This window comes from Neodiprion lecontei, chromosome 5 (assembly GCF_021901455.1).
Source record: "Neodiprion lecontei isolate iyNeoLeco1 chromosome 5, iyNeoLeco1.1, whole genome shotgun sequence".
NCBI lineage: Eukaryota > Metazoa > Arthropoda > Insecta > Hymenoptera > Diprionidae > Neodiprion > Neodiprion lecontei.
In genome coordinates this window covers 13218097-13234567 of record NC_060264.1, presented here as the reverse complement: position 1 = coordinate 13234567, position 16471 = coordinate 13218097, and the positions used below count along the sequence as shown (strand labels likewise).

At 42.6% G+C, this 16471-nt stretch overlaps 1 protein-coding gene across 8 annotated transcripts in view; it reads right to left on the bottom strand.

The window, feature by feature from the left end:
* Positions 1-16471, bottom strand: part of LOC107227349 (sodium/calcium exchanger 1) — a 1225609-nt gene that overhangs the window by 879485 nt on the left and 329653 nt on the right. The window lies entirely within an intron of this gene.

The window sequence follows — 16471 nt, the reverse complement described above, 5'->3', positions numbered from 1 at the left end:
GAATACGCAATAATCGATCCGTCATCGATTTCGTCGATCGCGCAACTCGACGCGCACCTTCAATAGCATCGCTGCGCAGAACTTAAAGCTAAATCGCAATCTCGTCCTCCGCGCAGCTCCATGACGTCTTGGCGGTGAGCGTGGTGCTCCCTCGTCGCTAGTCGGCCCGTCGCAAGTTCGCTAGTCAATTGTTGGCGAGGCGAAGGGGGAGAGGCTGCGGCGCGCCGGCCGCCAGCGGAAATCGCGTCCACCTTGGATTCCCGCGATGCGGGGATCTGCGTCGGCTCCCCCTCCGCAGCCTCGACATCCTTCCTTCGCAATTATCGCTAGTCCGCCACTTCGCAATTTCCTCGAATTCGGTGTCGACTTCTTGCCTGATGCCGTTGTAGCTCGAAAAATAAAAAAAAAAACAAAAAACCTGAAATATCTTACGCTATTCGCTAAGGTGTCCCCTCTCGTAGTTTCGGATACGTGACTCTAGTCCTGGCACTCTTTTGCAAAAACTTCGCGACTCAATTTCGGAAATTCCTAAATTTTGGTTCCGCCCAGGGTTAAAGGAGTCCCTTGTAACGGGCATCAAAAATGCCACTTTACAGTACGTATTGTGACGTGGATTTTTGTTGTACATCAGCCACCCGGAGAAGTAACCGAAAACTTACCGCGTACACAATAATTTAGCGGCCCTTGATGTAAGCTGGAAAACAAATTTGATCTGAAAAAAAATATATTGCGAGATTCTGTTGGGTGCCTGGCGTGGTTGACACGCCTCAAAATCTTTATCTTCGCTAACCCTCGGAAATTTGCTCGGTAGCTCAGTACCGCGGAGAGGGGAGGGATAATTTTTGGAAAGAGAGAGATAGATAGATAGATAGATAGATATTTTATTATTTGTACATTATGTTGTACAGCAAAAGACTATAATATAATATTATTTACAGTGAGTATGAAATATAAGATACAACTCGTATTTCATATGATAAGTTGCTCTCTACAGTGATTCACATGGTTTGTGGACGCTCATCCTCGAAAATTTTATTATACATTAAAACTTTGAAGGTTGCTCTAGATACAGTATTGCGGATGGTAACTGGCAATCGATTTGATATGTGGGCGGTGCCGACACGGAATGATCGGCGTAGGGCTTCCCCGACCCTGGTCACGAGCAACGGCTCATACGCATCCGTCCGGTGGGGTCACGTGCTGGGGTTAACACGGAAGAGGCTACGGAGATACGAGTGGGTTCCCGTTTTCAGCAAATTATGAAGAAAACAGGCCGCCAAGTAGTCTCTGCGGCCCGCCGTCGTAAGCCACTCCAGTTCGCGCCTGTAGGACGTGATGAGCTCGCTCCTCCTAAGATCACAGATGTACCTAATCCCTGAATTGATGATACGTTGAATCTTTGTATTTACCTCAGCGGTGATATTGCAATATACGAGGGAGCAATAATCAATTATAGAGAAAAGTAGTGATTTGATCAAGTGCTCCCTGAAGGCAAAGGTTGTGTCTTTCTGGAGAACCAAAGGCGGTAACAGACCTGATATGATCATTCCAGGTTAACTTGGAATCGAGTACCACACCTAGGCTGGTGACATTATTCTCGAATTCCAGGCTGGTGCCATGCATGGTGATATGTTGCGCGGTATCTATTCTGTTTACGAAGTAGAGAGAGAGAGAAAGATTGATTGATTGATTGATTGATTGAATTAAATATGCCCAAGCAGAGCTAAAGGGCAAAATTTCGATCACTTAGTATACAGCATGTTTGGACGAGATAACAAAGAAAATAACATAAAGCGAAAAATTAACATAATAAACTGAAGTGAAATAAAATAATATACAAATAAAAATAAAAATAAAATAAAATAAAATAAAATAAAATAAAATAAAATAAAATAAAATAAACTAAAATAAAATAAAAATAAAATAAAAATAACATACGACAAGGCAAAATAAGGCAAAATAAAGAGATAAGCATATAGGCTATTGAATAGAATATAATAAGAAGTCACCCCGAAGGTCATATATGAAGCGTATACAACAATTTACGAGCCTTTGCAGTGCAATATCATGCTCGTCGCTAAGGCCATGATATACGAGGCAACAGTAATCGATGAGAGGCCAAATAAGCGTTAAAACAAGTTTTGTTCTAAGTTCAATTGAGAGAGAGTTTTTATTAAACTTTAATTTGTGTAAAGCAAAATGCACATTTTTCGACACGTATGACACATGTTTCCTCCAAGATAGATCAGATGAAAAAATTACGCCCAAGTTTTTCGCCTCGCTCACAAACGGTAATAGGGTATTATTGACAACAATAGCTGATAATTAGTCTAAGTCAATATCTCTCACATACGCGTTGCTGCCGAAAATAAGCACTTTAGACTTTGTAAGTGCCGATGCCCAGTTCAAATATTCGCGGCCTTATTAGGCCACTAAGATGGCAAATTAGAGGAGATCGGTGACGCGGCGCCGAGTAGCGTTAATAGCCGAGACGTTCGCGGTAGTCGCTGGGCCAGCGAAAGGGGTAAGATTTTCGGGGACCACGGGATCTCTTTCTCTTTCTCTCCGGGGACGTTGAAGAGATCAGACGCGTGCCAATTTATAATAACTGGAGCAGGAGGAAGGGAGGGTAACGTGGACTGGATACGGACGGCCCATCCCGATCGAGTTGAATATCGGAAGATTCCACAAATTAATTCTCCGCCAAATCACCATCCGAGAGTCCCCGGAGTCTAAAAGAAAGAGCCAACGATCGACGAGGCATCTAGAAAAGATAAGTTGCTCAGACCATTGTAATTTCGCCCTGTAGGGATTGTACGGCTAGTGAACCGATATTCTAATATTTAATTGTTGTAAAGAAAGAAAAGCGGACGTCGGACTGGTGAAGCTAGATTCCCAGAATTAAATATATTTGGTTATTTGTATAATCTCATAATTTGTAATTTCGCCCTGTAGGGATTATACGGCTAGTGAACCGGTATTCTATTATTTAATTGTTGTAAAGAAGGAAAATCGGACGTCGGACTGGTGAAGCTAGATTCCCAGAATTAAATATATTTTGGTCTTATGTATAATCTCATAAATAATATATATATTTGTTATTTCTATAATCTCAAAACTTTGTGAGGTTAAGCTTTGGTCCATTTAAACTGGCATAGATAAAGATCTGATTCACATCTTGTGATATTAAGTCAAGACCTAGTTGTAACTCAGCTGGTCGACAGGAAAGATAGATTTGGGTATCGTCTGCAAATATCATAGAGCTCGAATGGTTTAAGACGGTGCTGATATCGTTAATGTAAAGCGAGAATAAGATCGGTCCAAGAACGGAACCTTGAGGGACTCCTGACGTCGTGTGTTTCCAAGAAGAACAGTTATTACAGTCGTCATATACCGATTGTGATCGACCCGTTAAATACGAGTACATCCAAGTGAGAATGGCGTCAGAGAACCCGATCTCTTTTAATTTCGTAAGTAAGCGGGCATGAGGAACCGTATCGAAAGCCTTACTGTTGAATATTGAGGTTTGAAGTAATTAAAGACTTGTAGTTTAATAATAATAATACAATAGATATATATATGTTGAGAGGAGTACAACAGATAGTGTTCAATGGTCGAGCTCGAACTGCGTATCGGAAAGATCTCGCGGTCATGGAAGATGAGCGCGACAATTGAGGGACACCTAGTGTCACCTGTCGATCGATATGATTAGATCAAAGGTTGCTCTGCCGCTCAGGCAGATACATGACATCCCTCCCGTCGTAGTTGGGTTGTCGATCTCCGTTGTTAGCCATCATTGGCTTCTTAGTCATCTTCTTCGCCCTTCTTCTAAGCCCGGATCGTCGCTCCTGCGGAACATCGCGCTCAGGGCAATTTTCAAGTTGTTGTCTCGATATGTAGTTAAGGAAGACCGTCAACGATGCTTGCGTCTAATGGACTTTCGCGGTACCGGTTTTTACTGCCTTCCACACATTTTCTTTTAGGACGTTTGCGCCTAGCAGACGCTTCATCCTGTGTTTCTTCATCAGCGGTTTGCTCCAGTTCATCAACGGGGTTATCATCCCCTTCCTCCTCGGTAGGTTGATAAGTCGCCAAATCAAGCAACCTATTCCGACTGCAGCCTGGTGTGTCGTTTGCTTCGATCTCTTTCTGGAGAGGCTGCGGGAGTGCCACAAGCTGATCGATGTCTCTTTTGTGGATAATGCCCACATTTTCTTCTTTTACTTCATAATTTCTGTTTCCGAGTTTCTTTATAACAGTAGCTATTACCCATTTTGGACCTGCCGCACGGTAATTTCTCATGCGGACTCTCATTCCAAGTTCCAGACTCCGAATGTTCCTAGATTTTCTAGGTAATTCATTTTCTTCTTCTTGATTTCCAGGTTTTATTTTGTTAAGGAGTGTTTGCAGATTTCGGCCAAACATTAGTTCAGCGGGTGTTTTGCCCGTCGTCGTTACCGGCGTGGAGTGTTGTTTCAACAAAAATCTCGATAGCCTGGTCTCCCAGTCACCATCTTTCAGCTTTCTAAGTGAATTTTTTGCCGATTGAACTGTCCTTTCTGCTTGGCCGTTCGCCTGTGGATTATACGGAGCTATGAATAAGCTTTTTATTCCGTTTCTCTTATAAAACTCTTGGATTTCTAACGACGAGAATGCCGTATCATTATCTGATACGATAGTGTCCGGAACCCCAAATGACGCGAAGACTTGTCGTAGTTCCTTGATGACTAGTCGTGAGTGTCTCGAGGGAACTCTTCTCACCTCTACCCATTTTGTGTGGGCGTCGACCATCACCAAAAACAACTGACCTTCGAATGATCCCGCGAAGTCCAAGTGTATGCGGTTCCATGGAATCTGACGAGCCGTCCAATTTTCTGTCGGAGTTTTCTTCGGCGCGTGTTGTATCTCCATACATTCTTTACAATTTTTCACCAGCGACTCGATTTCTTGATCGATTCTTGGCCACCAGGCGAATGTTCTTGCGGCGACTTTTGTCCCCACAATCCCCGGGTGGTTGCCGTGTAATAAGTTCAGGACGCTGCGCTGCAACTTCTTCGGTATGATTACACGATTTCCCCATACCAAACAGTTTTTTCGAGCGATATTTCTTGTCTTTTACTCCAAAAACAAACGTATTGTTTTTGAGGTTTACGTGGCCATCCTTTTATGACCCAATTTTTTATTTTCTTCAAGACGGTATCCTGACTCGTCTCTACCGCGATTTCTTCGGGATTTACAGGATTGCGATTCGAGTTTTCTATCATGAGAGCGTTCGCAAACTCGATGTCTTCCTCTTCTTCGGCCATTTCCGGTAACGGTAATCGCGAAAGCATGTCCGCATTTCCGTTCTTTTTACCGGGTCGATGAATTAGCTCGTAATTATACGCACTAAGCGTTCTTGAGTATCTGAAGATTTTCGGAGATACAATTTCTGGCGTTGGTTTTGTCGGGTTAAATATTCCCAACAGCGGCTTATGATCAGTTGTGAGGGTGAATTTCCGCCCTGCGAGGTATTGGTGAAATCGCGTAATCGCAAAAACTAGTGCCAATGCCTCCCGATCAATTTGAGAGTATCTACGCTGAGTTTTTGTGAGTGTTTTTGAGGCGAAAGTAACCGCGTGTTCCTGTCCTTCGTCATCCGTGTGCGCAAGAACTGCCCCCAAGCCAAATGGTGACGCGTCGACTGAAACCACGATTGGTTTTTTATCGTCGAAGTGCCACAATATAGGTGCATTGATGAGTAGGTCTTTAAGCTTATCAAAAGCTTCTTGGTGACTCTTCGTCCAGTGCCATTTGGTATCCGCGTCAAGTAATCTGTGTAGAGGCTCCGCTATTGTTGCTCTGCCTTCCAAAAATCTCTCGTAGAAAAGTAATCCTCCCAAAAATGCCTGAAGATCCTTGACGCAATTTGGTGCTGGCATCTTCTTAATCGCTTCGACTTTGGTAGCCAGTGGCTTTATTCCTTCATCCGAAATACGATATCCCAGAAATTCCATTGTTGGTACTCCGAAAACGCATTTATCTGTGTTTAATCGCAAATTTGCATCCGATAGTCTTTTAAGTACTTCGCGGAGCCGATCATCGTGTTCGGTGCGCGTTTGGCCTTGAATCTTTATATTATCAAGATAAACCAGAACACCCGGTATAACCTGCAATCGAGAATCCATAAATTTTTGGAAGATTCGTGGCGCTATGTTCAAGCCATCCAAAAGAACATTTACCTCGAAGAGGCCCATTGGAGTGCTTATAGTTAGGATTTTTGCAGTTTCTTTATCGACTCGCAGCTGTTTATACGCGTTAACGAGATCGATTTGTGAGAAAATTTTTCCTCCATTTAAAGTAGCTAGTGCTTCAGCGACTGTCGGTAAGGGATACTCGGAATCCTTAATGAACGGGTTAACTGTAATTTTATAATCACCTACCACTCGGATTTTCCCATTCGGTTTTTTGACGAAGAGAGCCGGCGTCGCCCAGTCGGATTGTTCGACTGGATTTAACATTTTATTATTTACCATGTCCGAAAGCGCTTCGTGAACGTGATCTGAAAATCCATGAGGGACTCTGCGTGCTTTAAAAAACTTCGGACGTGCATTTACTTTGAGCTGAATGTTTATGAGGTTGCCACGCTGCCCTGGGAAGCTATCTTCCATTAGACTCGGAAAATCCCGTAGTATTTCTTTATAGTCTGTTTCGTTTTGAGAAAGCGAGTTAATTCCCGTGACACGAATACCAAAATTATCAAACCAATTTGCTCCGAAAAGGTTTGGTCCGCCGTTTTCTTCTGTTACTACGATAGGTAGCTCGACGCGAATTCCTTTATATTCCACATGAACAATCGTAGTACCCTTCACGGCTATCGGACGTTTCCCCCAAGCTCGCAAATTGCTCTTTTTTTTAAGCCATTTTGGCTCTGAATCCGGCCAGATTTGTCGAAAAGTTGTTTCGTTGATCAACGATTCTTCCGCGCCGTTATCAATATCCATAGATATTTTTTTTGAATTTATTTTAACCTCCACCGCGTATTTCTTCCCAATAGAAACCGAGTGTGTTTTCGAGGTAATATCATAAATGTAAACATCGTCTGAGTCCGAGTCGACGTTTATTTTATTTGTGTGCTTGTCCTGTTTTTTTGAGGACGCGCTTTGCTTCGTTTTTTTAATTTTACACGCGGCTTCAATATGACCCGTTTTATTACAGTGGTTGCACGTAGCTTCCTTGAAAAAACAATTGTCTGCCGCGTGATTGGATTTTCCACAGCGATAACATGCCTTTTTCTCGCGTTGTGAATTCCCTTTCGCTTGAGATTTCGATTTCGAAGTCTTCTTATTATTATTATTCGATGTTTGTATCTTATTCGTATTCCCCTGTTTGAGGAGTTTTTGTTGCTCCTCTGTGCTCTCAACGCTACACGCTATTTCGAGAGCCTTTTCGAGAGATAATCCATCTTTGTTTGTACTGGTGACCGACTCTTCGTGACGTCGACACAAATACCGCTGTAACTCTTCGTCGCGAATTCCCGCTACAAACCGATCCCGGAGCATTATATCGAGAGGCAACTTGTCCGCCCCTCCCCCGAATTTACAGTCCTGGGCGAGTTTTCGCAATTCGCGAACAAAGTCTTTTAATTCTTCACCCGAATGCTGATCGCATTTTTGAAATTTTACGCGAGCAAGCAATTCATTAATTGTTTTCCCGAAATGACCGTTACATTTTTTTACTATGTCGACATAAGTTACATCCTTTGGAGAAGCAGGTGAGGCGAGAGATTTTATAATAGCGTAGGTTTTCGCTCCGACGGCGGTTAGCAACGTGCGACGCTTTTCGGCATCCGTAGTTATTTTATTGGCCTCGACGAAGAATTCGAACCGTTCGATATAGTCCTCCCATTTCTCCGAAGCCGCGTTGAACTCCGATAATTTGCCGATTAACGACATTTTCGCTTGTTGATCACCGCTTACCTGAGCTTCTTCTTTTTTCTGAATCTGAACCGTTTTCGACGAAGAGTCGGAAGGTTTGCTCGACATCAATTATTCGTCCATTTCTTTTCATTTGTCGACACGTAGTTGAAACACTTTTTCGTTTAGTCCACTGTAACGCAGAATTTCACAATTCTCACACACGGAGGTTCGTATGATTCCTCGTCGCCACTGTTTAATATTGAGGTTTGAAGTAATTAAAGACTTGTAGTTTAATAATAATAATACAATAGATATATATATGTTGAGAGGAGTACAACAGATAGTGCTCAATGGTCGAGCTCGAACTGGCGTATCGGAAAGATCTCGCGGTCATGGAAGATGAGCGCGACAATTGAGGGACACCTAGTGTCACCTGTCGATCGATATGATTAGATCAAAGGTTGCTCTGCCGCTCAGGCAGATACATGACACTTACCAAAATCAAAAAGTATCATGATAGTAAGAAGTCCACCATCGATACCCCTTTTTATGTCGTCATAGACTCTTAAAAGTGCAGACTGCGTGCTATGGCTTGTACGATAGGCGGACTGTCGCGGGTTTAAGACACTGTGACGACTCAAGTACTCTGTGATTTGCCGCGCAACAATTTTTTCTAGAATTATTGATAACTTAAGCAGCTTTGCGATGGGTCTTGTGTCTGACGGACTTAGCGGTCTGCGAATTTTAGATGAGGGTCGAATATATGCACGTTTCCAGTCAGTTGGGAAAATATCGTTAGATAATTAATTAATGGTTAAATAAGAAACTAAGCCACGATGAAATCACCGGCCAAGCAACATGTATGACGTAGTGAGGAATACCGTCCGATTCAGAGGAGTATATATGAAGGGGTCTGGCAGTAATAATATTAAATACAATCTCGCGTGATACCTCGGAGAAAACAAACTCCGGACGCGACTGCAGGCAAGCAACTTTAGCGATAGAGGTCTTAAAATTTTCGTATGAATACGGTGGCTGTGTATTTGAAACAGAGGCATAAAACGAATTTAGTTGTTCTGGCGTACAGAAGTGAAGCGTGGAAACAAGGGTCGATTTTACCAATCCCAGACGGGCAAGTTTCCTTCATAGTTTGGCTGAGTCTTGAATATTAGTTAAGGTGTTGAACTGAAATGTACTTTTTGCACGCGTTATGTCGTCATTAAGTTGTTTTCGAAACATTCTGTACGTCATATATCCAGCAACGCTACCTGAGCGTTTTGCGCGTTTACATAATGAATTTCGTAGACGTAGCCTAGTTTTAAGCTCCTCCGTTAGCCATGGAACCGGAGGATTATTGATTTCGAAAACACGAGTAGGTGCGAAGGTATCAAGTGCTCTAATTAAAGTATGCGAAAGTAGTTTACATAATCTTTCGACGTCAGTGGACTGAGAGCATTCGTTAATTACAGCATCAATGACCTGCGAATAAAATTGAAGGTACGTACAGACTTCAGTGTCCATAATGTTTTTATAACTACGACGAGCAATAGTACGACTTTCTCCAATATTTACATTGAAAGCATAGGACAAATCAAGGAGGTCAGGTCCTGCAATAAAAGGACACGCAGATTTCATATAAGTCGTTACTTTGTCTAGGTCATCGAGGATAAAGACATCAAGCCACGAGTCGCATAAAGCCAAATGATAGGTCGCACCAGAGTCGACAATATGTAGTGAAAGAGAATACACAAGCTCACGCAAATAGTTCGCCTAAAAATTTTGAGATAAAAGGTTACAATTTAAATCACCACAGATAATAATATTTTTGTAGAGATGAGAAACTAGAGACAGCGATTCAGTGAATTCTTGAAAGAGAAGACCCTTTGGTCTTCTATAGATCATAGAAAATAATAATAGTTCTGCGTCTGACTTGCGAATTTCGATCATTAAAAATTCAGGAGTATTCAGTTGAACTCCTGTCGACCTTGCAACGACTTTACCTTAAAGAGATTTATGTATGTAGCACATTACACCACCTCCCATCCATCCTACGCGATCATTACGAACTACAAAATAATTTTCGAGAGCAACAAGATCATCTAAAATATCCGCATGGAGCCATGATTCGCTAACTGAGATGATATGAAAAAAGTTTGCATTAAAAAATAATCTGATAAAGTCTATGTGACCACGAAGAGAATTTGCATTGAACTGTGCGATTTTTAACTGTGATGACATGTTCAAAGAAGATTCACCCGTATTAGAAACTTGAGACAAGAGCGGCTGGGATCATCTGACGATCTTAGCAAGATCACTATCAGAATCGATGTAGATGACGGGTTCACCATGAGATTTCCTAACATATATCCGAGTCCCTCTCACCTAAACAAATTCATGAGAAAGCGCACGTGCTTTAGCTTTAGTGCGTTTCAGTAAATCGTATTTAGCTGGTGTTGGAACCTTATTCATGTAAATTTTACCAGAAAGACTATTCAAATATATCTCGTTGACTAACAAATCGCCTTTTCCACGTTTAAGTTCGATAATGAAGTCTCGGATTTGAACTGATTTTAGAGTCACAATAATCGACTTAGTTTTGCTCCTAGTGCTGGGTGAATTTTCGGTGTTATTATCTTTGGATGTAGCTGAGGTACTGGGAAGTGCAGGATTTCTATTTCCACTCTATTTCTTAACAATTTCTCGAACTTTCAGGACATCATTCACTAACTCGGGCGCTCCCAGAGTAGTTAAATGTTTCGTGGATATTTCACGTGATGAATCATTTACATTATCCGGTAAACCGGAAATGATTATTTCAGTTTCGTTCAAAGACGGTTGTTTACGATCAACAGAGCTACCTGAGGTTACAATATTTCTGACTTCTGATGACAATCGGGCATTTTTATTTTCTAAGTTGGTTAGCCTGAAATTTTGTTTTTCCACACGCTGTAGAAGCTCTGGAATATGCGCTACACTCTGTCTAATCACTGTGATGGTAGCATAATGGTACATCAGATTTCACTAACTTATCATAAATATGTTCAAGTGTAATATTCATGTCTCCGCCAGTAGGTATTTCGGTAGTTTTCGAGGTACGTGACATTTCCCGAACAGGAGCGCTTAATTCACGTATACAGCAATCTGATGCTATTTTGTATGTTAAATACACCTCGGCACAGTGAGGGTGAAAATATTTGAAGCACGTTTTGCACGTTACCGACTCTGTCGCTATCTCCTTTACACACTTGTCACACTTTTGTCTCGACATGAAGTTACTTACGATAATGACTTCTCCATATAGGCGATCGGTGAACGGTAACTGTTTTACCGACACAAGGTAAGAACGAGGTTGATTTTACCTGCTAATCGTAATGATTTCCGATTCGGTGAAGACAAATAACAGATGGCAGGAGGTATGAGGTCGCGTAAGTAGAGAAACCTAAAAGTAGGAGCGGAAGAGGGAGAAGCAGAGGGAGAGGGAGAGGCAGCGGCAAAGGCAGAGGGAGAGGGAGAGGGAGAGGTAGAGGGAGAGGGAGAGGCGGAGGCAGAGGCAGAGGCAGAGGCAGAGGCAGAGGCAGAGGCAGAGGCAGAGGCAGAGGGAGAGGGAGAGGGAGAGGGAGAAGGAGTGGGAGAGGGAGAAGGAGAGGGAGAGGGAGAGGGAGAGAGAGAGGGACAGAGACACTCGATAAAAACGCGCTGTTTACCAAAAATAAAATAAAAAATAATATATTTTACTCTAACAGCGATGCAACCAAAAAAAAGGTAATTCAAAACTCATTTTTCGCCATATCGAAATTAAGAAACAAAACAAAAAAAAATTATGAACAGAACTGAGAAAAACCAACTATCCAAGGAACCTTAAGCCTACTTGCGCTAGTCGCACTCTTAGTGATCAACAACAGGATAAAAACTAAAAACAAAATCTCACTCAGCGCGCTAACCGCGAGCTGGTGAACAAAAGGGCAAAAACTTAAAACAAGATATGACTTGACACGCTGACCGCGATCGTCCTCGACTATCCTACAGTGCTAATCGCAACTCTATATACTATCCGTAATTACACTTTTCTTAACTTTAACCTCATGAAGCTTATCGCAACGCATCCGAACTCAATCCGTATGCCCGTCCACTCAAAATTAACAAGTCACTCCGTTGAACCGAGCGCGCACCCCCCACGATAAGCGACCTACACGAGAGGTGAAACTTTTTACTCACGCAGACTCGACAAGACCCCGTGCAGCGGAATTTGGCTGCGCTTAATTTGAAACAAGAGCGACTCGACTCAAAATTGTGACTCGACTTTATACCATACACAAACCAATGGTTACTCTCCGCGTTATCGCGAGAACTCAGGCTACGGCCATCAAACAAGGAGATCGGTAAACAAATTTCGAGTACTACTCTAACTCAACGAGGAACTGGCCAACCGTTGATCGGTGCGCCGATCTAAATTGCCCTCGAAATACGTACGCAAAGAATTAACAGCGCCTACCACTTCGCAGCCAGACCAAATACGCGCCAACACCATTCCCGGCCATCCCGCACTCTAATTACGTTTTCCTTTTTGCTTTAAATTTCCAACTGCGACCGTCGCAAACTGTCGCCAGGACTCAAGTCTCGAGCTCCGCTAATCGGAGCCGCAATTCGAACATACCTTGAACATAGGCGCTATCCGTCGTGAAAAAAAAACTTCCGCTCTAATTGCTGTTCTCTTTACGAAATTTTTATAGCCTAACTTATCGCTATCGTTGACTCCCGCTGTTGCGGGGCGCTGATTGGCTGTCCAAGTCTCCGGTATTCCGTAGTTTGACAGTGGCGTGGTGACGACTCACAGTGATTCCAAATCCCGAATCGCTGGCCAAAAATCGAAAAATGAAGTTTATATTCAAAGAATTTTACCTGTGGGGTAAGGTAGAGGGGTATTTCGGGGAACCCTTTCAAGGGTCGGTAAGTTGCGGGTGTTGCATTTAGCCGATGGGATCTCATTCGTAACGGAGCGCTCGAACTGGTATGGTTGGTCGTGGACTACGCTAGAAAAATATCGTTGTGTTCAGAGTCATACATCTTCAAGTAGAATTGAGTTATTTTAATTCTGCAAAATAGAGTCTCTTTCTGGATGTACTGTAACGTGGCATTTTTACTGCGCGTTCCACACGGCTCCCCGAACCCTAGACGGAACCCAAAATTAGGGAGCCCGCGGAGCAGACCGCGGCTCATTTCGAAAAAGAGCGCCAGGACAACGGTCACGCATCCGAGACTCTGAGAGGGGACCATAGTCGGTCTAGCGAATACGACTTTTCAGGATTTTTGTTTTTTTTTTTGGGTGGCGAGTAAATGCGGCCTCAGACAGGGGATCGGCAGCAAATTCGAACGACGTTACCGGATGGCAATCGCGGCGGATCGCGAAGAAAGGAGGGGCTCACGCGAGGCTACGGAGAGAGCGTCAACGGAGAGCTCTGCCGCGAGGGAACCCAAGGCGGACGAGATTCCCGTTGGTGGCCGGCGAGCCGTAGTCCCACCCCCGTCGCCCATCTGACGACAGGTACCCTCGCGAAGTCGTCACCACGCCACTGTCGAGCTACGGGGTATCAGAGACTGGCCAGCCAATCAACACCCCGCGACAGCGGGATTCAACGATAGCGATACGCTAGGCTGTAAGAATTTCGTAACGAGAACCCCAATTAGATCGGGAGAATTTTGACTACGGATAGCGCCTATGTTCAAAGCATGTTCGAATTGCGGCTCCGATTTGCAGGGTTCGTCACTTGAGTCCTGGCGACGTTTCGCGGTGGTTGAGGTAGAAGCGAGTAAAAGTTAAAAAAAAAAGAAAAATTGTGTGCGAGATGGCGAAGACCGGGGTCGGGGAATTCCTCGTGTGGCTGCGGAGCGGTAAGCACTTGTAATTCTTTGCGAACATATTTCGAGCACAAGATAGATTGGTGCACTGGTAAACGGTCGGCCCACTTAATTATTGAGTTAGAGTAGCGCTCGAAATTTGTTTGCCGATCTCCCTGATGATGACCGTAGCCTGAGTTTTCGCGATAACGCGTAGTCAAGTTGATCCCTGTAAGGTCTCGCGTAGAGTCACGGTTTCGAGTGGGGGACAATTTCGGTTCGAAATTGAGTGTGGCCAAATTCTGCTGCACGGGGTCTCGTCGAGTCTGCGTATGTAAAAAATGTCACCTCTCGTGTGGGTCGCGTGTTACTGTGCGTAGATGCTCGGTTTAGCGGGACGGGTTGCGAACTTTTTAGAAATAGTGACTACGACTGGAGCTCGGATGCGTCATAATACGGTACACACCAGCACGAAACGAAAAGCTTCCTAGATTTCTTAATTCGGTCGCGATTAGCGCTTCGAGCCACGTCTTTTTGGTTCATTTTATGAATTATTGTGTATCAGTAAGGTGGCGACTAGCGCACGTAGAAGTAATACATCACCTAGATTTAATAACGTTTTGTCTAGCGGTTTATGATTAACTGATGATTAGCGTCGTAGTAGAGGACGATCGCGGGCAGCGCATCGAGTCAAAATTTTGTTTTTGGTTTTTGTGAGTTAGGGTATTATTAAGACAGCGACTAGCGCAAGTAGGCCGTAGAGGTCTTCAAGATTTATTCGTTTTTTTTATTATTTGTTTGTTCCTTCTTTTTTTTTCTTTTGGCTAAATCTAAGCATTTGTATTTGGAATCGCGAAGAACGACTTTCGCAGTATTATTATTATTTTTATTTTTTTTCTGTATTATCGCTGACTAGAAATCTATTATTGGAATTTTATAGTGATTTGGCCAAACCACGCGTTGGCTTACGTGTGTTGTATCTCTCTCTACCCAAAAATTACCCCCCCCCCCCCCCTCTCCGCGGTACTGAGTTTTCGAGTATATGGTCGCGGTATTTCGCATTACCGATTTCGAGGCGTGTTAATCACGCCAGGCGCCCAACAAATTTCGCGATATTGTTTTAGGTCCAGGGTACATCGTGGATGCTGATTTATTGTGCGCGAGGTAAGTTCTCGGTCATTTTCTCCGAGTGACCGAAAAGCGGAAAAAATCCACGTCACAGTACGTACACTTTTTATATCATTGCGATTTCTAACATTAATCATACACCGAGCAACAAATATTGTGAACATCTACCGTAAATTCTCGTGCTCGCTGCGGAAAAAGTTATGTTCACATTGAGTAAAAGTTTATAATTCTAAATAATTCTAATACTGGTAAAGTGCCACGTTATTGTATACACTCTTGAGTAATACCTCGCCAAAAAATTAGGTGCACCGAGTTGCCCCTCTGCTTATGGTGAATTTGTTAATAAATGGACACGGAAATTCAGGCACGGCGCGTGCTGGCGCGGCATGTATACTATGCTGTGCGAAGTGCACCACAGTAGGGTGCGAATTTGAGTGATTTGTTTCTCATAAATATAATTATTATTGTACCGGATTTGACTATCATTTTCACTAACAAATCATTACTGATTCTTAAAAATTTTACAGGATAATTAGGTTTAAAATTGGCAAAAAAGGTGTTAATTCTTACATTTTTTAGGACAAGTAGAGGGTCATTAGAGATACCTAAAACCACCAAAATCCAACAAAATTTTTTTGTGTTGGGTCCGCCATCTTGAAGAACATGAAAAACAGGTAATCCTCGATATCTCAGCACCTATTGGTCGGATTTTCATTTTTTTAGTTTTGTAGGGAAAAATATCATCTACAACTTTCATTTGAAGTAATTTTTTAAAGCTGCGAAAGAAAACATTTCACGATTAATAAAATATGCCATCTATTTATTGTTAACAATGTTCATTGTCATATTATACTGCCCCCGTAGACAACAGTTCGTAGATACGTGCTACTATATCCTTGGTATTACATGCCGACTACTGTGCACAAACTTTTAGTTCACGGCGCAAAAAAATAGGGGTTTCCATGTTGCCGATAGTACAGATGTCCGAGGAAGCCCAGGAATCTTGCAATAAATATATAAAATCATTCAGACTACACTTTGCTAGAAAATTTAGTAGGAAACAAAATATGGAGGATGTTTTTGCGCGGCTTTTGATTGCATCTAACCCTGTTATCTCAAATTTGCGTAAACTGCCAGCTAAGTCCGGCAAATTATATACTATCGCGTGAAGCCATGGCTTTGTTGGAATCGCCAACTGCAAACAAACCAAAAGTAGTTGCAATGTCTGACTGCAGTGACTCTAGCGAAAATAACGATAGCCATTCGGATAGCGATTTGAGCCTTTAAGTTTAAGTGCCTGTACGTCATTTTATTATATGAATGTAATATTTAATGTAATTTTTTAATAAATAAGTATTTGTATTCAAATTCGTATTGACATTTGCATACTTTCCCAATCTACTATATCCCACACATGTGCGTAATAATAAATTATTTCTATCCGAAACCCCTTGGTACCTAATTCCACAGAGATTGATTCAAGTTTGAATAAAATTATCCGCCATTTTCGGGCCGCCATTTTGTTTTTTGGAAATTTGACTTCAGATTCGTGTTCTGCGACTTCAAAAAACCCCTTGTACCAAATTCCATAAAGATTGATTCAAGTTTGA